General features: G+C 39.2%; 1 long non-coding RNA gene across 1 annotated transcript in view; it reads left to right on the plus strand.

Moving 5' to 3' along the window:
• The first annotated feature begins 1155 nt into the window (after positions 1-1155).
• LOC137503016 (uncharacterized) overlaps positions 1156-25707 on the plus strand; it is a 129636-nt gene continuing 105084 nt past the window's right edge. The window contains exons 1-2 of the long non-coding RNA XR_011018989.1: positions 1156-1345; positions 20058-20202. This is a non-coding gene — a long non-coding RNA (uncharacterized lncRNA). The remainder of the gene's footprint in view (positions 1346-20057; positions 20203-25707) is intronic.

Consider the following 25707-nt stretch of genomic DNA (forward strand, 5'->3'; position numbering starts at 1 on the left):
AGGCCCCGGGTTCGATTCCCGGCCGGATCGGGGATTTTATCCTTACTTGGTTATTTCCACTGGCCCGGGGACTGGGTGTACGTGCCGTCCTTAAAAACAGAAAATACTAGGAAAGGAAAGAATTAGGAAAATAAGAAAAATATCAGTAAAAACGTCTAGAGCAACTAAAAAAAAAAATTCATAGACACTGAAGTATGATTCACCCGCTTGCCGCGCGCATTCTTCAGTCTGGCAGTCTCTTTAGTGTCTGATAGTTTGATTGTATAATTATACCGTACTTCTATTTAATTGTAATACACGTGTTCCATTTGGTGAAAGTTTTATAGTACCCTACGTATAGTAATGAATCAAAATATCAAAAATAAACTCTCTGTCGACATTCGCTCAGAGAGCATACCAAAAAAATTTACCATTTTCTAGCATTTTTTCAGTTTTTATGAATATAACCCCCCGCCCCGATCACTATATCCCTCAAACCCGGGTAATTTTTGTTGTCTGTATTTTTCTTTTCCCCCTCACTTCTAATTCCCAATCGCCGCTGCTGTCCCCAAATATGAATTATGTAAATCAAGAGACATATCTCTCTCGTCGCCTAATAGCTTTTAAGAGTGCCTTAAGTGAATCGGCAACGATCCGCTTTATCTTTCAAATCTTCCGCTGATTCTGATCAGACTAGGCTACTGTATCATCAGCAAATCTGCGAGTTTTAATTGTCTCTCCTTGAACAATGTCTCCTTCAAAACTCCTTGGTTTTCTTCATTGCCTGCACTACGGTAACTTTTGGTGGATTGTTGCTTTTCTTTCGTATCCCTCTAAGGTTTATTTTTCTCAAGGCACCGGTACTGATTATAAAATACTTATTCCCGGTATTTATTTCCAATCATCTTAAGAATGTCAAAAAGCTTAGTCCAGTCTACACAGTTATCAAAAGCCTTTTCTAAATCTACAAACGCCATTAACAGAGTTTGTTGTTCTTTCTTATTCGATCGTCTACAACCAAGCCGTAAAGTCTTTACGAAACCTTCACTACCAGGTACCGCTGTGTGATGTTCATTTGTCGCTAATACCAAATACAGTATAGAGACTACTGTATTTGCTAATACTAAGTTCCTTGATTTCTAACTTTCTACAGTAGGTACTGCTGAAGAGGGAGGGGTTGTTTGGGCGCGCGATTTAATTGAGCTATTCGTTGCTATTGGGCACTATGCTAATAATTCATGGATAAGATTTGGCTGTTAATATGTGCGGAGGTTACGAGGTGAAGATTAATTTATTGGCCGAAGAAGCTAGTGTACAGGTACTTCTGAGCAGCTGCTGATCTCTACCCTATTCCTTATTATGAAAGGTAGGTAAAATTTTGCACCATTGTTTTTTTTTTTTTGTATTTTTTTTTTTTTTTTGTATGTGGGTTAGGCTTTGTTTTGGCGTGTGCAGGTAATACTTTTACAGCATTGGTTTATTGTCAGCGCATGTGCTGTTGCGCTGATGATAAAGCTTTGGTACCCTCCCCACGTAAGAAGTTAGGTTAGAAGGGCGACATGCCACAGCAGCGCTTTCTATGTTTGACAGTGGACACAATTGGAGTTATTGCTGTGTGTACAGACCACTGGTCTGCTTAGGTTAGGTGCAGCGAGTGACAAAACGATTGGTGTGTTTGGATTGGTTAGGTCAGGCGAGTGACAAAGCCATTGGCTTGGATTGGTTAGATCATTGGTTCACTGGACAGTCAACATCTGCACGGCAAGCCCCCAGCTTAGACCGTGAAGCGGCTTACACACCTCTAGTATCCTGTGGATAAGACATAGGCTACTCTCATGGTCTGGATTGGTTAGGTACACCGAGTGACAAGAGTGACAAAACCAATTGGTCAGGACAGGCCGCATTTGCATGGGAAGGGAAGCAAAGGGGGTTAGGCCGTTAACTAAGAAATTGGTTGCATTTTGTGTTTATAATCCTAATAATAGTATGTGGCCTCTGAAGAGGCCTGGTACAGGTCTTTCGAGTTGACCTGCGCGTCTGTGGCGATGGGGCCCTACCTATCATGAATTCTAATGCTGAAGATGGCACACACACTCAGACCCAGAGCCACTGGAATTAACCAATGAAGGTTAAAATCCCCGACCGGTCGGGAATCGAACCTGGGACCCTCTGGACCAAAGGCCAGCACGCTAACCATTTAGTCATGAGTCGGACTGTGTATTATAATTTATATGCTTGATTGTTGCTGTCAGCCATATTGGTTCAGGACTTTTTATTTTGTCACAATTGCTGACGACATCTCACTGTGTTGAATTCTATGAGTTCTGTAACATTGTATGAATTTCAGCCAATGGCTGTGCCTGTTGGTGCTAGCCATAGGTGTTAGGTGATTATAATAAAGAGAACTTCTTAAAGATTTGCCAGATTGCCCCACTAATTTCTACATTATTTCGAAGACCAAACGTTCTTCTCCAGTTTGTTGTGAATTCGTCTTTCAATCCTTCTCTAAAATAATAATTAATCCTTGTTAAGATTCTACATGCATGAGATACAAATCAATGGTGAGATAATCTTTGCACTTGTCAGCTCCTAGTTTCTTAGGTACCGTATCAGAAAAGTTTCAATTTTGCTGTGATTTATGTCACGAGACAGATGATGAAAATATTGCATCTGACAGCAAATAGCTAAAGAAAGACTTATAATATACAATTTTGGGCACACATTTTGAATGATATGAAATTAATTTCATTATGGTCCTATTGATGATTTATCACTATTAACAAAGATGGGTACATCCATCTGGTTGGCTTTCAAATCATAAGTTATGAATTTCATTATGGTCCATATTGACAATTGATCACTATCAAAGGGTAGGGAAGGGTCCACCTGTTCAATACCACTAGCTTGTACATTGTCTTATAAAACTGGGACTAGTTTCGACCCCATATATATTGGGTCATCTTCAGCCACGCTCCAATTGGAAGACATATGAACACATATAACCAATAATAATCTGGTGTTATCTGGTGTTGGTGTCCGTACCAGGTGCACACAACTTACGAAGAACATAAGAACATTCACTTCAAACCAAATTAAACAATAGATCACTACATCTGATGAAAAGGAATACCTATTCAAGTTACGAATGTTCCCCTTCAAGCTACATACAAGTCATTGCCCATATTACTACTGAACGGACATAAATTATAAAACAAGTTGCTCGTCTATACAGATAGGGATGCCAACTTCCAGATCAACTTGGGAACATTTCGTTGCGATGACATAGTTCGGCATCAACCACAGCAGTTTTGATATGTTATTTAGTTTCAAGTTTGGATATGTTGTTTGGGCTTCATCAATGTTTTAAATTAAGATTGTAAATTGTGGCACACCAAAGTGTTTAATTTATTATTGGTTATATGTGTGCATATTTCTTCCATTTGGAGCGTGGCTGAAGATGACCCAACATATATGGGGTCGAATCTAATCCCAGTTTTATAAGACAATATACACGCTAATGGTATTGAATAGGTGAACCCTTCTCTAGCCTTTGATAATAGGTCCACCTGTTTAAAACCAGGATCATCTTCAGAGCAGTAACCAAGATTTTAGTGACTACTCCCACTCCATAGTAACTAGACTCAAGTTAGAGAGACCCTTTTAGAAATGTAGTTCATTCTGGCGTCTCCAGAGTCAAGGAGAAATATGTTGAAGAGTTAACTATGGAGAGTAATCACGATTTACTCAGTATATATTATAGCCACCCCTTTGTTAAAATTATTGGGATGTTTAGTAATTTCTATCACCTCACAAATGATTATAGGTATAAAATATTTCTCTTTACAAATGACAGAAATTGCATCAAAAATGATTTGATGGTTACTATGAATGTCATGTTCTGCCACAGCAGACTTCTCTGGCTTGCAAAGACGTAAGTGTCTGTGATGTTTCTTAACCCTCATTGCTACCTTCAGCGTCAGCATATAATAACTATTTCACGACCTAACATTCCAAAAATTGTGTATTATAATGTCATTTAGTGGTCGTGAAAATCTACATCTTGAGCCAAAAGCTTGTTCATACTCTGGTGTGGACACAGCAATAGTGATAAAAGAGGGGAGATCATTTTGTTTTTCTCTTTATTTTGGGTATGATGACCTAGATATAAGGTGCTTTAAACAACAACAAAATCATCATCATCATTGTTAATGATAGTCACCTGGGCTGAAATTTGCCAAAACTCAGACCTGTTTCTTTCACTTGAACAAACAGGAAGCTAAAACCCTGCAAATCAACTGGAAAGGAATTCCTCTTGAACATTGTCCAACTTCAAAATGTCTGGGAGTAACTCTGAATCATGAGCTTAGATATGAGAAACACTGTCTAAACACGACACAGAAAGTGGCTACTAGAAACAATATAGTGCAGAAACTGATGGGTAACATATGGTGGGTTCATCCATGTACTTTGAGAATGGGCGCACTTGCATTGTGCTACACCACTTCTGAATATTCAAATCTGGCATGGTACTACTCCACACATGCCAGAAGCATAGATGTAGCATCTAACAGTACCTGCTGTATTTAACAAGTGTTATAGATCATTTTTAAAGAGAAATCCACCTTTGAAGTATTGAAAATTACTTATTCTTTATTAGAATAAAATCAGTGGAACATGTCTTGTCTCTCTTTAAGAGACAACTTCAGCCATTCAAGAAACAAAAGTAAATAGCAAAGATACATAAACATGTCCTAGTCTTCGTGAGTTATAGTCTATAGACTCTAGTCAAATTGCCACTGTTATAGACTTCAAAAATATACCGTACATGAAATTAAAAATATATCAATAAGCCTTTATCATCTAAGTGAAAACCTAACTAATTATGAAGACATGGTTTTTGGATCTTAAGAACAGATCATAAATAAAGTACTAAAAATATGGCAACAGGTTATAAAATTGGTTGCACCATGGTTCTTCTAAGGCTTTGTAATTACTAAGTTAAAATGTTAAATGATAGTTCCAACACTTGGTTAACAAAGCTGTAGTTCTTGATTCCTGGTACTAATTTGAATTGGGCTTAATTCAGAGGGAAACTTCTCTCAAAATATTAAGAGTTCAGTTGCCAAGCTTGGTCTAATTGATAACGTCATATGTCGAATGAAGAAGTTCCCTCACCTGTCTTTCTGTGGCCTGGCCAGCTTGTGTTGCAGCCTTAGAAGACCCATGGTTTTAAAAGATAGTACAACCAATTTTATAACCTGTTGCCATATTTTTAGTAGGCTACTTCATATGATCTTTTCTGAAGATCCCAAAACCATGTCTTGATTAATAACTAAGTTTTCACGTAGAGAAATGCTTATTGATATATTTTTAATTGCATGTATATTTTTGAAGTGTATGTCTTTCACAGTGGCAATTTGACTAGAATCTATAGACTACAACTCAAGAAGACTAGGATATGTTATTCAAGAAATACTGTAGTGCTTTTTAGGAATGCATATGTATCTTTGCTATTTATTTTTGTTCCTTGAATGGTTGAAGATGTCTGTCAGAGAGAGAGGAGACATGTCCCACTGACATTATTCTAAAAACGCAAGAAATAATTTCCAGAATTGTAAAGGTGGATTTCTCCTCAAAAAGACCTATAACACTTGTTTAACGTTGACAACACAGGTTAGAAAATGAAATTCATGTTTTTCAACCTGCCATATTATTACGGGCTGCTTTAAAACCTACACCACTCGACTCTCTCGATGACATAGTCCCTCCTGAAATCAGACACAAGAGAGCTGCTTGGTATGAGAAAAGAAAGGCTATAACTATGGAAGCCCACCCTTTATATGACTGTTAGCCAGCACATCCTCAGCTAAAATCATGAAAGAGTTTCTTGGTAACCACTGCAGCTCTTTCAGGAACATCGCAGCAAGGAAGGATTTTGAAGTGACAGGGAAAACGTCAGGATTTGGGTGAATGGATTGTTCCAAAAGAAGAGCTTCCTCCTATCATTCAGAGAGGTGGACAACCTGGAAGCCTCTCAACAGACTACGTTCTTAGGAACCACAACATCCAAAACCAACCTGCAGATGTGGGGCTTTTCTGTAGAGTGCGGTACTGTGGAGGTGGAGCTAACTACCAGGGCTGTAGTTGAGAGTACATGCGGGTATACACCGTATGCTGTCTGCTTGACTCCACTCATTACAGCAGAGGTCCTCAAAGAGCGCGCCTCAGAGAGTGATAAAGGGGGGCGCCGGCTCTAATTGAAATATTTATATTTCATACTCTGTAACAAATATTGCTATCCTCAGATTCTCACATCCATGAACCTAGGCAGGAAGCTATTCCACCACCATTCACGACTAATAAACTCGTACTTTTGCTGTCTTATTTCACAAGAACTGACTGGTAGATCCTGCCAGCACGTATTCTGAGAAAAGGTGCGAGTAACATTTCCCATACAGCAAACACTTAACACACACTAATGACAATTAGCCACCTGACATTGTAACCACCACTCCCTTATAAGAATAGATTCTCCTATTTCTGTCATTGTCGACTCATTTTCAGCCAGGACTTTTCAGTCATTTCAAAGACAGTGAGTGAACAGGTGAATTCTAGTGCGTGTTTAGTGGACGTGGTTAGCCTGATTTACAATAACTTGATACAGTACAAGTATCGCCATACCCATGGATAAGTCGCTTATTAGCAGTGGTAAAAACAAACCCCATGGAAGTGATTAATCGAGTGCTTGCCCTCCTTCAAAAATATGCAGTCGAAATAAAAAACAAGATTCGAATTTAACCAAACTACATTGTTCTTCCGCTTCTACTTCTGTTCCCACCATCAACAGTAATTCTACACCTAATAGCAAAGAGTGTAAATATCAAGATGATTATTTGAAATTAGGCTCTACCAGCATTCTTTTGAATAATAGACAGAGCAAATACTGTATAACTCGTAGTCTGTTTTTGTGCTAAGTAGCCTAGGAGAAGTGCTAAGAAAGGAAAGAAGGATACAGAGGGGGAGGTAGGGGGCACTAGATACTTCATGTTTCAGAAGGGGGGCGCGACCGAGAAAGTTTGAGAACCCCTGCATTAGAGTATGCCTTCAGATTTCTTGCGTATACCTTCTACTTTGGTTTCTTTTTTTATTCATCATTCTATCAGTGAGTTTTAACTCTCCAGCTACGCTCGTTACTGTGAACGCCGAAGATTCAGCTTGATGAACAACATTATCAGCCATCGCTTACTTAAGGTCATTAATGTTCATTGTTTACGTCTCCAGCCTTATGTTCATACATTCACATGTCTCACCAGTTAAGCGATCTAATCCTGAGAAATACATGAAGACGTGGCTGCAAAACCACCGTACTGCAACATACACCAATTCTAGAGTTAGTTCTGGTGAAAAGTGCAGTCATAAATCAAAAGAGGCACCTTGGTTTGTTTGTTAATAAATAGCTGGAGGTAGGTCCAATAGAAAACTACTGTGTAAGCAGATTAAGATTTTCAAACTAGCACATTAAAATGTGGATGTCATCATAAAATCAATTGTGGAGCCGCCGACCTTGCCTGGGTCCTTTGCCCCAAGCCTACGGGTTGGTGGTTTGCTTGTTCCAGCTTGTTGTCATATCTTCTTTTTCTTCATAGTTTTGACTATGCTAGCTTATAACATTGTAGTTTTAGCCCTAGCTTCCAGCATTTCGGTAAGGTAGGAGCAGGTGCGAGTTATTTGAGATGTGGTTGTGGCGATATTAAGTTTAAGGATGAGGGGTGTTAGGGTATTTGCATTGGAGGCGGTAGAGGTGTAGAGTAGTTTATTGGCATGCTATATTGTTGTTGTTGCAAAAGGCATACAGTTCTGCTGGGTGGGAAGTGGTTTTGATTGGGGGTCGCGTGGTCTTGATCTTTCAGATGCTCCACGGTATGCACTAGCCATGTGTCTTGGTGGGTGCGCTAGGTACCAACTGATAAGCCCAACCTAGCACACAGAGGCAAAATGCTGGCAACCAGGAATGAGTTAGCTGGAAAATTTATAATGTCCAATAACGGACTATTTATATTGGTATTATAAATTTACTCATTTGGGACAAATATTTCAGATTCCATATGGGATTCAACATCTATATCACCTGACAGCCAAGCAGGCATCAATTTTTGGTATTGAGACAAAGTCTCTCATAGTGCATTGGCACTGCTGGTGGCTCCAAGTGGCCTACGCAGTGGCCTCCATGGTATGCACTAGCCATGAGTTTTGGTAGGTGTGCTAGGTACCAACTGATGAGCCCAACCTAGCACACGGGGGCGAAACACTGGCAATCAGGAATGAGTTAGATGAAAAATGTAGAATATCCAATAACGGACTATTGATATTATAAGTGGTATGTGTATGAGCAAGTACAATTTGTGGGTCCATCTGTTCGACACACAAAATAATCCGTTGATTATAGTCTCATTATTCTTTTATTCACGGAATATGTTTCATCCAAATATTTGGTCATCATCAGCTGCTACCAAATGACTGAGATTCAAATTGAAACTAAATTAAAACACAGCTATTTAAGAAGTACTGCTGATGCTTAAGCTATCCTGTCAAATATACAATGATTAAAACATTAAAGTCAATTAAACCAAAACCTATGACTTCATACTTGTAACCATTCTTATAAAAGTACACTAATTAAAAAGCACTTGTAAAAAATCTTGACTTGATCTTGATTTGGAGAAATTATACATCTTGTAGAATATATCTACACTGAAGCTATGTTCAGAGAAACTGTCAAGGATGTTTACCCAGGGATCAGGATAAATGGCAATGTCATTAATAACATCTGCTTTGTTAATGATGCGGTTGTGTTAGATAGTAACCTTGTTGATTTTCAAATATTTGATAACACTCCAAGGATCAGTGCAGCATTTGGTCTGTTCATGAATAATGTCAAGACCATGCTGATTGTACACTCATGTTCATAAAAAACAGAACACCTTGAAAGACCAGAGATAAGTTCATATTCACACGACATGTTCATTAGTATGTTCTGCAGAACCAGTTAGAATTTCAGTCACCTAGGTTCAGCATGTGTCCTGTTGCCAAGTAGGCACTGGGTCCTTTATGGGCACTGATAGCTTGTTACATGCATGATGGCATCGACGTGTACAAGGCGTGAATGGCATCCTGGGGTATAGCCATCCGTGCTGCATTCACCTGGTTCCACAATTCATCTTTGGTGGTTGACATTGGGTCACAGCGCCGCACCTGTCGTTTCACCATATCCCACACATTTTCGACTGGCAAAAAGTCCAGTGATCGTATGGGCCAGGGCAACAGTCTGATATCCTGTGGCAACAAGAAGGCGTGTGTTCATGCAGCAACATGTGGTAGCGCATTGTCCTGCTGAAATATGACATCTGGGGTGTCGTGCAGAAAAGGTATGACTACGGGTCGCAGGATGTCATTCACGTAGGTCAAACTGGTCCCATTGCCCTGGACACTCACCAACTGTGATTTGTGGTTGTACCCAATAGCACCCCACACCATAAGGCCTTGAATTGGCACTGTATGTCTTGTGCGAATGCAGTCAATGTGATGCCTCTCCCCCTGTCAGTGGCGAACAAAAATGTGGCCATCATTTTCAAACGAACAGAATCTGGATTCGTCTGAAAATTATTCTGCCATTCCTTTCCCCAGTGACGTACACCATAGCAGTCTAGCATGTTTATGCACATTAGTATTTATTTATTTATCGTGTCAGAAGTACAAAGTAAGAGAGACAAAAATTAAACCAAAAAATTTTAAACATTGGTTGACCAAAAATTGGCCACGACAAGCGCATTTGGAGTTGCTCTCATTAGATCTTTAATGGTACAAGTGGCTGGAGAAGATGGACACAGTAGAAGATGTTCGTTAGTCTGCTTAGTACCACACTTGCAGTAAACTGTCTCCACAGGAAGGCCCCATTTCTGTAGGTTGGTCTTGCATCTCGTGGTACTGGAGCGTAATCGATTGAGAGCCTTCCATGTTGTCCACTTTTCAGAATGTCCAGGAGGAAGTTCTTCCTTTGGAACCATCCATTCTCTCAAATGTTGACATTTTTCCCGCCACATTGAGATTCTTGCTTGTTGTGGAGTTCCTTTAAGAGCTTCAGTGGTTGTCAAGAAGCTCTTTCTTGATTTCAACCTAGGATGTGCTGGTTGACAGGCATACAAAGGATGGGCTTCCATAGTCATAGCCTTGCTTTTCTCATGCCTAGCAGCAATCTCACGTCGGATTTCAGGTGGTGCTATACCAGCGAGACAGTGGAGTTATCTAATATGCACATTAGTGAAAGGTAGGCGGAGAAGTGGATGACGTGCCGGTAACCCAGACCTTAATGAAAGGTGACGGACTGTTACTCCTGGTAGTGTACGATGTGTTACACTGTTCCACTGCTCCACTGTTGCGCCAGAGCTGAGGAGGATGCAGATCTGTCCTGCAATGCAATTTGGATAGGGTGTCTATCTTCTCGGTGGGTGGTTTGGGAGGTGTGACCAGATCCATATCGTCGTGTTCTGTGGCCTTCTGGGAACCACTGTGTACACACCCGTTGCACTGCCGACATACTTTGTCCCAGACGAGCAGCAATTTCCCGGATGGATGCATCACGTTCTCTCATGCCAATAATTCGCCCTCTTTCAAACTCACTCATTTGACGGTACAGTTCTCGCATATGTCTGCGAGGCATCCTGCATGTCTGCTCAAGTCTCACTGATCCATTACCTTCAATTCATAGCGACAATGAGAGCCTCAGGTACATTTTACCAGTCGGTGGTGGTGTGCTGAGATATCGATGTGAACCTTGAACGTGAAGGCCAACATGGTTCAAATAATAATCATATCTTCGTATCTCTAGTCTTTCAAGGTGTTCTAGTTTTTATGAACATGAGTGTATTTTCGAAAACACCTAAGCAGGCCTCCCTGCACATTAACAACACAACTGTTCGGCAAGTGTCATCCTTCAAATACCATGGGCTATAGCGACTGAGCATTGCATTCCCAAGGAAGAAATTTTATCCAAGACTGGGCAAGCCAAACATTTGTTCAACAGTACGAGGGCCCTATTCACCAGTAGAGATCTCAACCTTCAGCTCCAAGTTCGCATGGTGCGATGCTATATTTTCCCTACCTTTCTGCATTGTATTGTTTTGAAGGCTGGATACTCAGTCCTTTGCTGGAAATGTGGATTGAAGCTTGTACTGTGATTCAAATATTCCAAACTTACTTTGCATATCCCCGGTACTTAATTCTAAAACTACCTCCTTCTACTCTTGTCCTTCACATACTGACCGCCATCTTACTCCCACTCCCCTGACGTCAACTCCATTTCTCGTAATTTCCAGAACGAATTCACATTCATATAAATACGCGCCACTGGCCTAACGCAGCCTGTTTCCTGCTGGATGTGAGATATAGAGAGGAAATAATGTGCCATATCTTCTCGTATTATTCTATTTCTCGTTGCTGACAGAGTTGGAGGAGTCATCGACTTACAGGCCACTATTTTTCATTCTGTGTCAATGGGCTACACGCTTCTGAACTACTCTAGGGCTCACATTGTCATTCAGTGCATTCGAACTGTTCTAACGTTTAATGTATTATGTAAATCCTCGTCTGTTTTGGACTCATTTCTTCATGCATCTAACAACAAAATTTTGTGGTCGTGTCTTTTGGTTTCCTTCACTTCCTCCATTCCCCAGCCTATCCCATATCTTGTTAAATTTCTTTGTATCATTCATAGTTTATAGTTTCTTAAGATACTTTGTATAAGAATTTAACAACCTTAGCTTCTACTTCATTATGTCTTGCAATTTTTAGTGAATTTGATTGTTGATCATTTTAAATAGGCTCATTTTCTTGCCTGAATTGATATAGCACTTGTTTATTGTCCAAATATATTCCTTTGCCACATTAGTGTTTGTAAAAATCTCCAGGACAGATGTATGTACATGTATGGGCCTAGCTCAGTTGCTTTTACTAAAGTTGTTTTTATCACCCCCCATTTTTTTTGGGTAATGTAATCACCTAAGCATCTTGGGCTAACATTTTTGTGTAGCTTATCTTAAACTCACATTGGAAATTATTCCTGCAATTGTTGTTATTCCCCGCTGGTTGGAAATGTACACAGTATATTTATTGACGTATAAGTAACTGTCATTATTGAAACTATCGCTTCCTTTAACCACATTTATCATTGCCAATCTCTCTACATTCCCAGAACCCTCTGGCCTTATTATTTTCCACTGTGTATGCTTGCTATAATAACGGTTTTATTATTATTATTGATTTCCTAGTACCATACCATATATAAGCTATTATCACGATGGGGTCATCACTCCCAAAGGCATTTTATACCTACTGCAAGGTGTTATTTTAGGCCACCTTCTGGAGCCACTCCTCTGGAGTACAGACGCTACAAGTTTCCTTCTTCTGCCACCGGCGCCGTACCGAAGTCCACCTTCTCCGCCACTGATGCCATCGGGGTCTTCTCCCATACCCTGGGCTTGGGCCCTTCATATTTCTGACCCCTGGAGAGAGGGTGACCCAGTATTTTAAAGCTCCCAGGAAAGAAGTATCAAGGAAAAGTAAAGAAATAATGTACAAAATGTACCCATACTGACTTATGCAGCTGAGACTTGGACTTTGACTAGCAGGCAAGAGAGTAGAATTCAAGCCAGTGAAATGAAACTCCTAAGAAGTATGATAGGAAAGACAGAGTGAGAAATGAACATGTTAGGAAAGAAGTTGGGATAGGAAAGCTAAATGAGAGAGTTGGACATGTACAGATGTTGGAGGAGAATAGAATTCCAAGACAGATACTGGAGGCAAAGTGCAAAGGCAAGAGAGCAAGAGGAAGACCCAAAACAAGGTGGATTGAATCAGTGAAGAGTGGCATAAGAAGACAAAATTTAGACTGGGACAAGATCGTGGAAGAGTAATGGTGGAAGGAATGAGGAAGATGGAGAAGTGCCATAAATACCCCGACTCGGCAGGAGCTGGATAACGAGAAATGATGATGATGATGATGTTATTATTGCTCTCTTAATTTGTTTTGAATTATCGAGCCAGACTTTCTCAATGACCCGTATCAAGCTTTCAAAATCTACTTGTACAGAAGAATGCTTTGAATATCCTAGATAAAAAGGAGCAATGAGCAAGTCCTCAACTTGTTAAATGAGAAAAAAGAGCTGCTAACAATCGTCAAGAAGTGAAAGCTCAGGTACATCACGAGATGTGAACAATATGAATTTCTCCAACTCATCATCAAGGGAAAAAGTGGAAGAAAACAATCTGTGGGGAGATGGAAATTTCTGGCTTAAAGACCTGCACCACTGGCATGGAAGAATTTCCATTGAAATCTGAGCCTCTGTTTCACAAGTTATAATAATCAATTGGACTGCCAATCTTCACAGGGAGATGGTATCCTAGGAAGAAGAGAATTGGCTGCGTGGTACAGGTCATGAAGCTGTGAGGTTGCATTGAGGAGACGGTGGGTTTGAATGCCAACCCATCAGTAGCCCTGAAGACTGTTTTCTGTGGTTTCCTCCTTTTCTCCCCAGGCAAATGCTGAAAATTGCTGAAATTTGTAATGCAAAGGACTAAGAAACTGCAAATCAAGTTGTGTGTTGCAGTAAACTTGGTATGGACCGGAAAATACTATTCTGTTTACTCGTTTAATTTCTTTGGTTTTTTCGCTAAGATGGGCTGTTCTGTTTTTGTGTGTAAAATAAATGTTTGTTTACTGTGTGATTTGATGAAAAGTCTGAGGTTGTTTGCTCCTTCATCTGACAACGGCAACAAGATTAAAATTACGCTATTGAGAAATTAAAGAGAGAGCGAACATTTTATGTCGTCAATTCACACGGTTACTCAATGAATTTAAAGAGAAGTTGGAAGCAGATCCACTTGAGAAGGACGATGTTATTACAGCATTTAAAGTATTCGATGATAAAGCCTGGTGTCTTCTCCTAATAGAACATAAGATTTGAGATTTATTATTTGCAGCTGAAGATTTCGATGAGCAGGTTTATGAGGAAGGATATGAAGTAACTGAAGAGTACAAAGAGGAACAGATAGCAGCAAAGAACAGGTGTGAGAGTCATTAAATGTTGTACCCAAAAGTGGTGTAGCTAGTGTTTTCTTATGCTCCCCAGTAAGAAACTTATGACTAACTACACTGGAGTTAAAAGCATTTGATGGCAATATTTGAAATTGGTTAGGATTCTGGGGACAGTTTCATGAGATAAATGATGATACTTTCAAAGCTGATTAGGATAAGTTCCAGTATTTAATCCAAGCTACAGTATCAGGATCAAGTGCTAGAGAACTTGTAGAAAGGTTTCTTCCTTCAGGACCTAACTATAGTAAGGCCATCGAAGAACTAAAGGCAAGGTTCGCTCGCTATGAACCGTTGACAGAAACACATTTATGCGAATTGCTTGTTTTAGTAATGATTCAAACTGCAGAAAAGGAAACTATGAATTTAGGCCATTTATATGACAGATTAGAGACCCAACTGAGAGCTTTAGAAACATTAGGAGTAACAAGAGATAAATATGCTGCCATGCTGTATCCGTTGGTGGAATCAGCCTTACTCGAGGACATTTTTCAGAGCATGGGAAAGAGCACAAACTGTCACTAGAGCTGAAATAGGTGATCCTATTGATGGCTTATCTAACTACCTACAGTTCTTGAAGCTTGAAGTTGAGAGCAAAGAGTGCCTGCAGTTAGCTCGCAGTGGTATTTCTCGTCAGGACTGTAATACTGTTAGGTCTGAGAGTGTTAAAGGGGGAAAAAGTACCTACTGCAGCATGTATCTTTTCTGGTGATCCTAAGCAGCAGCTGTTAAATGTTTGTGGTGCGACAAGACTTCACGTGCTGTGGCAGACTGTTTTAAAGCTAGAGCTGTATATGTGATCAGAAAAAGGCTTACCGAGCTCGAAAGGTGCAGTCGCTTAAGTGTGGCCAGTTTCCAGTAATCGGGAGATAGTGGGTTTGAACCCCACTGTCAGCAGCCCTGAAGATGGTTTTCCGTGGTTTCCCATTTTCACACCAGGCAAATGCTGGGGCTGTACCTTAATTAAGGCCACGGCCGGTTCCTTCCCATTCCTAGGCCTTCCCTATCCCATCGTCGCCATAAGACCTATCTGTGTCGGTGCGAAGTAAAGCAAAAAAAAAAAAAGGAAGAAAAGAAAGACTTTACTTAAGAGCAAAAGCTGTTGTTTCGTATGTTTAAATGAAAGTCTGGTCATAGTGCCAAGAGATGTAGGAGTTATGTTAAATGCATCATCTGTCTTAAACAGCATTTAACTAGCATGTGCCCAGAAATACTAATGCAGTCCAAAACCCAAAGAGTTGAACCTTTTAAAGTAATGAGTGGAAAGTCTCAAGCACTCTTGGCTCAGAAATCTGGTGTCACCTTTTTACGGACAGTGATGGTTAAAATTATGCTTAATGGTAGAAGTTAAGGAAGTACGGTATGTGCCCTTTTCGACAGTGGCGCACAAAGGTCCTATATCTTCAAACATGTTGTGGAACAGTTTGATAAGAAGCCATCTAGGAAGGAGATGTTAAGCCATAATCTTTTTGGAGGAGTTGAAACCAGTCAACAACAGCACAGAATGTATAATATAATTGTCCAAAGTATGGATGGTAAATTTCAAGGATCTATAAGTGTTTTGGATCAGGCAAAAAGTTGTAGTTAAGTACCTAGGGTGGAAAGTCGAGGCCCATATCCCAAGTTTAGGGAGGAAAACATTATTCTTTCTGACATGGGGAAGAATCCACCAGATATAAGGCTACTGATAGGTGCTGATATTTCAGGATTGTTTATGACTGGATCCTACATGCAGTTGGATGGAATGTTGGTAACAATTGGGACAAAGTTGGGTTGGACCTTAGAAGGGCCTGGGAAGAATCCTGCTGTCAACATAACCTATATTTGCAACTTGGATTTGTCAGATTTAAGGAAGTTAGATGTTATAGGTATTAGTGAAGTGGAAGCTGTGAAGTTAAAAGAGGATTCAGTTACCGATGCCATTTTGTTTTTCAATGAAACTGTGTGAATCAATGAAGAAAACAGACCTTGGAAGGAAGCTGCTGGATAATAATGCTTTGGCAGAGAGAAGGCTTAAAGGTGTAACAAAACAACTCCTCTATAGTGGGCAGCTGGAGATTAATCATGCAGTACTTCAGGAGTGGTTACAGTCAGGCATTAGCAAGACAGTTCCTGAATGTGATGATAAGGGATATTTCTTACCGCATCAGGTTGTAATTAAGCCTAGTAGCCAGACTGCAAAAATACAACCGGTTTTTGATGCTTCAGCTAAGGATCGTAAGGAGAACTCGTTGAATGATTGCCTAGAAAAGGGGGTGAAAATTAATTGAGCTAATTCCAAAGTTATTCATTCAGTTCATGAAACTTGATGTTGGTATAAGTGCTGATATCAAGAAAACATTTTTGCAGATTAATGTATTGCCCAGTGACAGGGATTTCTTAAAGTTCCTATGGTGGAGCAATGTTGATACCCAGGAAATGATATGTTGGAAACACTATCGCGTAGTATTTGGTGTTTCATCAAGTCCCTATCTGTTAGCAACTACCATCACTTATCATCTTAATCGTGCTCCAAAAGAACTGAGAATGACAGCTGATATTCTGAACGGGCCAATGACCTTAGATGTTAGGCCCCATTAAACAACAAGCATCATCATCATCATCATCATCATCACAAGAAAATATTCTGAAGCAGACATTTTATGAGGATAACTGTATAACCAGGCTCGAATCTGAGTAACCTGTTAGTAAGTTCATGGAGGATGCCGTTCAGTTCATGAGCTTAGAGACTGGGTAATGGCACCTAAATTAGCTCAATCCTTCAGGGAGAGCAAAATGTTGTTCCTGTTCTCTGTGTATCTTGGGACACTGAAAATAACACGTTATTTAGTGATGTCAGTGGACTTACTTTGCCAGGGGAACCTATAGCGAAGAGAGTTCTCCTTGCAATAATGCAAAGAATATTGGAATAATCTTGTCCAACAATGCTCATTCCAAAATTGATCATTCAACAAACTTGGAAACAGAAATGTGGATGGAATGTTGAATTGTCTGAAGAAATAACTCAGCAATTCTTAGCTTGGTTAAAACATCTGCATCATCTGAGTAATTGCCGCATTCCCAGGAGGCTCACGGAGGGACTTACAAGGACTGAAAAAACACTCTTCATGTATTCAGTGATTCGAGTAGGGTGTCATTTGCGGCTTGTGGCTTCCTCCGAGCAGTTTTTGGTGGGAGGATTTCAGTTCACCTTGTAGAATGCAGAAAGCACAGGCAGCTCCCCTAAAACAGTTGACCATTCCGAGGCTAGAACTTTTGGGAGTTATTATAGATACTCGTCGTGGATGTCATGTTAAGGAGGTACTGGGTCTCTCAGGCTGTGAGACTTATTACTGGAGTGACTATACAGCAGGGGTGGCTGTACCTTACGTGCTGAAGTGCTGCAGCACATTGTCTAGTTGAAAAATAAATTAGTTTAAAAATATTATTTACAATCAAATACAAGGCATTGAAAAAGACGCCAGCCAAAGAATAGGAAATAATTCAACTCCCCTCATAACCACGTAACTAGTTGTGCACTCCACGCCAGGTGCTGTGCAGATCACAGCTTAGTGAGAATTTCTAAGCTTTTTGCCAGAAAGCAGGAACTCTGCTGTTTGCGCATGCGTGCCCAACTCCTCCAATGTACTGTGGAAACAACAGCCAAGACATCACTTCACATCGAGTCTTCATTTGACCACAGAGATGCAGCACTGGTCACACTTGCATTTTGACCGAAATGAGAACGTGGCAGGTGAAACCCTTTTGACTCAGTGGTAGTATTTAAGAGGGGATCACTCAAAGCAAAAGGGAAACAAAATACTGTAGAGGAAGCCATCAGCTGTTCCCTCCAGGTCCTGCCTATTCCATAGCCAGATTTGTAAATTAGTGAACAAAAAAATGGTACTTTTTACATTGTCAAAATAAGGGCATGATATTGTGATTTCCTATAATTACAAAATGTCTAGTTTATAAATGTCACTATAACAACATAACATGTGATTTTCATCACGACGTTACTGGTTTTATTTAAATGATTTTGGTGTCCGGCTCCATGGCTGAATGGTTAGCGTGCAGGCCTTTGGCCACAGGGGTCCCAGGTTCGATTCCCGGCAAGGTCGGGAATTTTAATCATCATTGGTTAATTTTGCTGGCACGGAGGCCAGGTGTATGTGTCGTCTTCATGATCATTTCATCCTCATCACGACGCGCAGGTCACCTACAGGTGTCAAATCGAAAGACCTGCACTTGGTGAGCCAAATATGTCCTCGGACACTCCTGGCACTAAAAGCCATACGCCATTTCATTTCAATGATTTTGGTAACATCGGGAAGTTCTTAAGTGTTCCTGAGTTTGTGTCATTGAAGGTGTTATTGTGTGTTTAATTAGTTGTGTATGAGGAATGTGTACATGTGTTGGGGTTGTTTGCATGCTTCTTCAGTATGGAAAACTCAGTGGAGAGCCCCTTGAAAACTGCATATATTTCTAAGTATTTTTATTTTATCACACAACTGATTTTCTGCACCAGCTGTCACTGCTCTACAGTCACACTGTGTTATGCATTAGGTTAGGTATGAAATGTTTAATAGCCTGTGGAAAGTTGACTTTAGCTCAAGCAAGTTGGTCATAATGATAATAATAAAGGCACTACTCATAAACATCAATAAAAAAAAAACTAATCAACCAAGAGCAATGATAATGTAAATAATTGGAATTAACTTGGATTGTGGAAACATTTGGGTATCGAGGTAAGTACATTATTGATGAAAGATAATAGAAAATATTTCAAACAACTCAACACATAACATGTATTTATGCTAACAATTAAGTACATGATTAAGAGGACCAAGTTAATAGAGTAACAGGGAATAAAATGGATCATTGACCAAGATGCAGTTCACCAGCCACATGTTACTTGAATGGTCAGAAAGATAAAAACAGTAAAAGGCATTTTCTTGACACCAAATCTCAAATACAAAGTTTGAATAACAATAACAAGAAGTGGAGAACCACATTAAAAAAAAGAACCCGATAATGGGAAAAGGAAAAGGGGAACTCAGGGCAGGTACATGAAATGAAGCAACCGTCCCACAGAGTTGAAAATAGCATAAGGTTAAGGAAAATAGTTCACATGTCCACACACAGTTTGGTAACTAAAATAATGCAAAAGCTCATGAACCACCTGTCATCATTCCGCTTCTTGGGGAAGTTCATAAGTTCATACAATTCGAGATAGCATTATAAACATTTGTAGATGACTGGTTAACGGAGCTGCTAAAATGAAAGTAAATAACAAGCCATACCTTCAACAGGCTGATGGCCTGTGAGAACTTGATGCTCACACCAAAATATAAATTTCAAGTCTTTGCCCTCCACTGCTGTGTTGAAGAAGAGTCCAGGTAGCGAAGATGTTAAGTCGATGCATAAATGCACAGGAAGCAGGAAGCAGTCCTCCGGAACCACACCGCTGCCAGAACTGAACTGATTTTTAGAAGCAGAGGGCTGACCTTTTATAGGGCGAGTAGAGTAAGGTCACAAACACATGATTCTGGACGGTTAACGTAAGAGTGACATAGAGAGCCCCAGGTTGGAGAAGTGACGAGCGGTCAGTATGACGAGAGTCAATGACGGTAGCAGTTGTACAGTGAGGCAGTGTAAAGTTAGTGGCGTAGTAACAAGTGAAGCCAGGTTAGCAGTAATGCAGGCGGCGAAGTAAGGTACTCGTAAAATCTTGAGAGTATTTTGGGGGAATGTTACAACTGTCATGGATTAACAGGAAGGCAGGCGAGTGGAACACATGTGTTGGCAATCGTATCAAAGAAAGGGTATTTTAAAATTTGAATTAAGTCATGTCCAGCTAAATATGTCAACAGAGTTATACAGATCTTTCTCTGTTTAGCCCTGTTTTGAAAATTGAACCTGATTATTTTCCTTCTCTCTCTCTTACTAACAGGAGACCGGTTGGCCTTGGTGCTTGTTGAGGTCGCCATCTCGGAGTTTTAACCAGGATTTCGTGTTATACACACGCTTGGGATGTAGCTCTCTATATTACCGGGGTTTTTCCTGGTTACCCATCCCTATTGGGGGAAGGTAATGTTGTAAGTATCATTATTTACAGTTTTCTTTACTCTTGTGGTATTTTTACTGCTGGTAAATTGTCCTTGTGCATGTAATGTTTAAATTATTCTGTTCGGAGCATGGCTTGCTCACTACCCTTCTAACACATGTATTATCGTCATCCTCGCTAGTAATAAGGAGTGATTCTTAATCATTACTGACCATTTTTCTAAAACCCATTATATTACCGTGTTTCTATTTAATTTCCTGTTGTCACTAATCTTATTACAGTCTTTCTGTTATGAAGGTTATTACCATATATTCTACACTACTTAGTTCTGTATCACTTTGTAATATTCATTGACGAATTTATTCTAATTGAAGGCTTATAGTATGTTATTAACTCTTACTATCTGGTATGTCAGATATTATGTACTATCTGAGAACGGAATACTGATTCCTAGCATATTACTTGGCCGTTTTCCTAAAACCTATTATCTTACCTTGCTTGATTTAATTACCGGTGGCCAGTAACCTTAATTAATGCCTCACAGTACTTAGGGCTAACATTTTGCATGTAACCACACATAGATCTGTATCATTCCACTTATTGTGGAATACCATGATATCCAAATAATTACTTAACTATGAAAGATCATTCTGATGTAAGCATAGGGTTCTGTAAATTAAGAATTGAGAAAAATGAAACTCATATGCTTTGTAGTCATATGTTTTCATTGTTCGATTTTATTTTCTTGTTGCATTAGTTACTTTTATCAAGTCGGAATTGTTTTGGTTTTCCTGATTAACTACTTGTATTTCCGTTGAACCTTCATTAAATCCTTATTAAAATTAATTCTGGGTTATCATTATGTAGTTTGATCAGCAAGTTGGCAATTACGCAAAGATCTCATGGACTTTGGGTAAATCATGAGTAGTTTCTTCCACGTACCTTTGGTTTTCAATGTATTTATGTTCGGTGTCCACGGTTAATCAATTAGTTTATTAGTCGATTAACCGTTGACACATCACAGCACAGCCATCCCACTGATTGGCATCATGACCCAGTATCTTTGAACCCTGCAGATGTTCCTCCAAGAGGCTGTAATACAAAATTGCAGGAAGAAGGCCAATGGTGGGAGGGGCCAGCATGGTTGAGGCGAGAGCAAAGCGAATGGCCCAGTTCAGATGAACAAGCTCGAGATCAAGAAGTAAATGCTGAAAGAAGGAAGACGGTGGAGCTAGCGTATTTTGTGGAGAAACCACCTTCACGTCGTCACTGACATATTTTTGAGAATACTCAAAAATAGTTAGGGTGATTGCTAAGGTTTATAAACAACTGTCACAAGGGTTGCAAGAAATACAGAGAAATGAGGCGGTTCATTTCAAAACTGGCTATCCAATGTTTTATCAATTTTTCAAGAAACAGGAGTAAAGTATGGTTTTGAAATAATTTCAGATACAAAGGAGATTTTTTGTATAAAAAATTCTTCTGCTAATTTAGAATTATAAGGATTTTGTAATTTTAAAGATATTTAGTGATTAATTATGCAGATAGCCAGCTTTGGAAAAACAGGATGGATATAGCCGGTTTTGGAAGAACACTATTTGTGAGATAGCAAGTTTAGGAATAATGCATGTTTGGGAATTGTACTAATATGCTGATAAGAGAGGGTGGACATTGAAGAACAATAATTTGTTTAGGATTAACACAGGAATGTAATAAACTGTTATAAGAAGGGAGGTGGAAAATTTTAATGAGTTGTAACTTCATTTATTCAGATCTTCATATTGTACCTTTGGTACTTAAAGAGGAAAATACATAAGTTTTCACAGAACACTGTATAATTTTAGACATTTCTTACAAAATTGTAGCAAATCTATTTTAATCCTTCTAGTCAATACTATATATTTTTATGTCCAATTAAGATGAAAGTTCACACATAAATAGACATGTTTCGACCCGGCATTGGGTCGTCCTCAGTAAGACATGTATGATGCATTAAAAACATAGGAAAACACACAAAATGAAATTTTAGTTTAAAAGTTTTTTAAAAAGCATGATGAAAGTTCAAAAACTGTGAAATGTTGATCGTTAAAACAGTCTTGAGCTGGAAGTCTTTCTGTTTCAATGTTTTTTGTTGACCTTTGGTGTGGTTCAACTAGTATCTGTATACTGTTGGCTTAGTTGTTGTGTTCCGACCTGGGCTGATATACATAAGCATTATTGAAGTTGAACCATTTGAGTTTAGTCTGTAAAATGGATAATACAAATCGAATTAAGGTGGTGACTAAGAGGAACAACATTTAGATTAAGTTCTGAAGAACGAAAATTAACTTACGTTACGTGGCCCGCTTGTATCACTCGTGTTCTCTGACTATGGAGTCCAGCTCTTGACTGACTTGCTCCGTGTTGCTACAAGGAAGTGGAGTGGGGAAATGGGGTAGGGCTTGCGAGAGAATGGGGGCGGTGGCTGCAACCGAGTGTAATAATTGTGACTTCTTATGTTCCTGTTTTTTACTACAAATAATCAGAATAAAAGTTTCCCATATTATGTTCTTTTTTTCTTTCGTCTCATTTAAGTTGAGAGCTGGGTTCTTATATTAATCCATGCTGATGTAAAAAAATTCTCTAAAATCTTGAGTAGTGGACCTTTTTGTTCACGGTGTAGAATATTTAGATCTTGTTCTATTGTAGTATAATTGTGATTATAGTCTTTGTGATGGTCACTCATGGCAGAGAAACGATTATATTTTAAAGCGTTGCGATGTTCTGTATATCTTATGAGAAAGTTCCTACCAGTTTGTCCGATGTAACTTGAACTGCATCCCTGACATTCCAGTTTATATATCGCAAAATTTGTGTATTTATTGCTAGTATTTACTGTGTGAGAGTTAAATAGTATTCTTTCATTAGTGTTGCTGGTTTTGAAAGCAATTTTTAGGTTCTGTTTTTTTAGGACGTTGGTGTTTATGTGTATATTATTATTGCTAAATGTGAATGTGGCATATTTTTCTTTAGTTTTTGATTTTAAAGTAGCTGTGGGCTTGTTGGTATGTTTATTGATTAGCTTATTTATAAATTTTGTGCTGAATCCGTTGTTCAAAGCTATTTTGCAGATGGTCTTGATTTCTTTTTTCAAATTTTTCTTTGAGAGCAGGATTTTTAAAGCTATTTCTAACATGCTATTGTAGGCAGCTTTTTTGTGAGCTTCAGAATGTATTGAATTTTGTTTAATGGTGTTAGCAGTGTAAGTTGGTTTCCAGTAAATGTTAAATGCCAGATGATTGTTCTTATGACGTGATAGTATTTTGTCTTAATAATTAAGCGAGTTATTGTTCTCCATTTCCATAGTGAATTTAATATTCTGATCCAAACTCTTGAGTAGTTCTAAAATTTCCTTTCCTTTGTTAACGCTGCTATCTATGATGGATAGCACATCATCAACGTAACGTGTCTAGTATTTTATAGTATTTTATAGCTTTGATCTTATCTATGATGTTTGTGTGTTCTGAGTGGTCCATATATATGTTTGCCAAAACACTTGAGAACGGTGTTCCCAAAGGTAAACCTGTCTGTTGGTAGATTTTATTCTCAAAAATGAAATAATTATTACTTAAAGAGAATTTTAATAGGCCTATGAACTCATCTATTTCACCAACGCTTAATTTACTGAATTTGGTTCAATTATTCCGTATCAACTTTATAGTGGTTTTAACAGGGATATTGGCATACGTATTGATGACATCAAATGAAAGCATGAAAGTTCTGACCCATGTGAGAAGTAAGTGATTAAAGAAATGCAAACTTTTACCGATGTAGAAGGGCTCATGCAATTTAGGACAATGTGATGACTTCAAATGTCCAGTAGCACTGTCAGGTAAGAATCTAATTGTACAGAGAATGGTTCATCAGAAACATTGTCATTTAAAAGACATTGTTGTCAAACATACTGTGAGAAAAATACTGGATAACAGGCATCAGGAGATTAGCTGGGAAAGTAACCTATGAGTGTGTCACATGCAGAAGGTTTCAAGGAAAGATTATAGAACCTCCCTTTGCTTCCTTATCCCAAAACTGCATAAAGTGTTCCGCTGTTTTCCAGGTTACAGGAATTGACTTAGCGGGCCCAATGTATCTAACTGCTGGTGAAAAGGTCCTGTTTACATGTGCCATGTATAGAGCTGTACATTTGGAACTTACAAAATCCCTCAGCACAGATTCATTCCTCCTGGCTCTCAGAAGATTTATAGCATGGAGGGGAAGAATCAACACTATGTACACGGATAATGGCACTAACTTTGGTGGCACAAATAATGCTTTGAGAACTGTCAGTACACAAAATCTTATGGAACTTAAATCCTCCCACTGCTGCCTGTTGGAGAGGATGGTGGGAGAGGTAGTAAGAACCCTGAAAGAGCCCGAGAAAATCTGGGAAGAGTGAGACTCACCTACAACGAACTTGAAACTCTGCTGTGTGACTGTGAAGCAATCATGATCTCTGAACCTCTCTCACACACACACACTGAAGATGAGTTTGAAAACTTGAAGTCTGTGACACCTGCTGACTTTGTGCAAGGCATCCCTGGAAGTGAAGTGCCATACTTAAACAACATTGAGAGCAGGAGTCTAAACAAGAGATTATGGTATCTGCATTCATTACGAGTAGTATGCCTGCGTCAGAGGTTTCACAATGAATACCTGGCTCTGTTGATTCACAGGGGGCAGAGACGACAAGAGCAGCTGAAAGTAGGAAAGGTGGTGCTAGTCGAAGCGGATATGAAGAGGACCAACTGGCCAGGGCAGGATGGGTATAGCCGAGTAGCCAGAGAGAAGACCGCTTTAGGAGAGAAGTAGAGACCTGTGTAACACTTATATCCCCTGGAGGTTTCCTCAAGCTGTGATGATCCTAAACTCTTCCAGCAGATGGGACCTTTCAAAGTGGACTGTGATGTGCCTAGTGACACCCCAGAAGTGATTGCAACAAGGGCAGGATGAAAAATTAAAGTCCCTAAAACACCAGACTTATAATGCATACAGGAAGGCTGCAATTTTAACACCTACCTAAAATTGCTTGTTGTAGATGTGGTAATGATGCTCTGGAACAGAAGAGACTGTTCTGTTTACTCTTAGTTTAATTTCTTTGGTTTAGTTTTTGTTCTGCTTTTGTGTATAAAATAAATGGTTGTCTGCTGTGTGATTTGATTTATATGATAGGAATCAATCAACAGATGTTCCACCATTCAACACTTTATATAATATGTAACAGTTATTAAATGAAGACCGGTTTCGATTCCCTTGGAAACATCATCAGTTCAAAGCAAATGAATAAATCAAAAGGGTAATAACACACATTGTACAATGTTGAGCAGAGTTTTAAAATAATACCTACCGTATATAAAAACTTGAAGTTGAGAAATGTTACAAAGTTCTTATGTTGTTGCTGTGGATATAAAAACACGTGTTAACATGTGTTCATTACACTCAACTCTCGATTAACCGGGATAATGTAGGGTTAAGGCTTCCCGGATAAGTAAAATCGCGG

This window comes from Anabrus simplex, chromosome 14 (genome assembly GCF_040414725.1).
Source record: "Anabrus simplex isolate iqAnaSimp1 chromosome 14, ASM4041472v1, whole genome shotgun sequence".
Taxonomy (NCBI): Eukaryota; Metazoa; Arthropoda; class Insecta; order Orthoptera; family Tettigoniidae; genus Anabrus; species Anabrus simplex.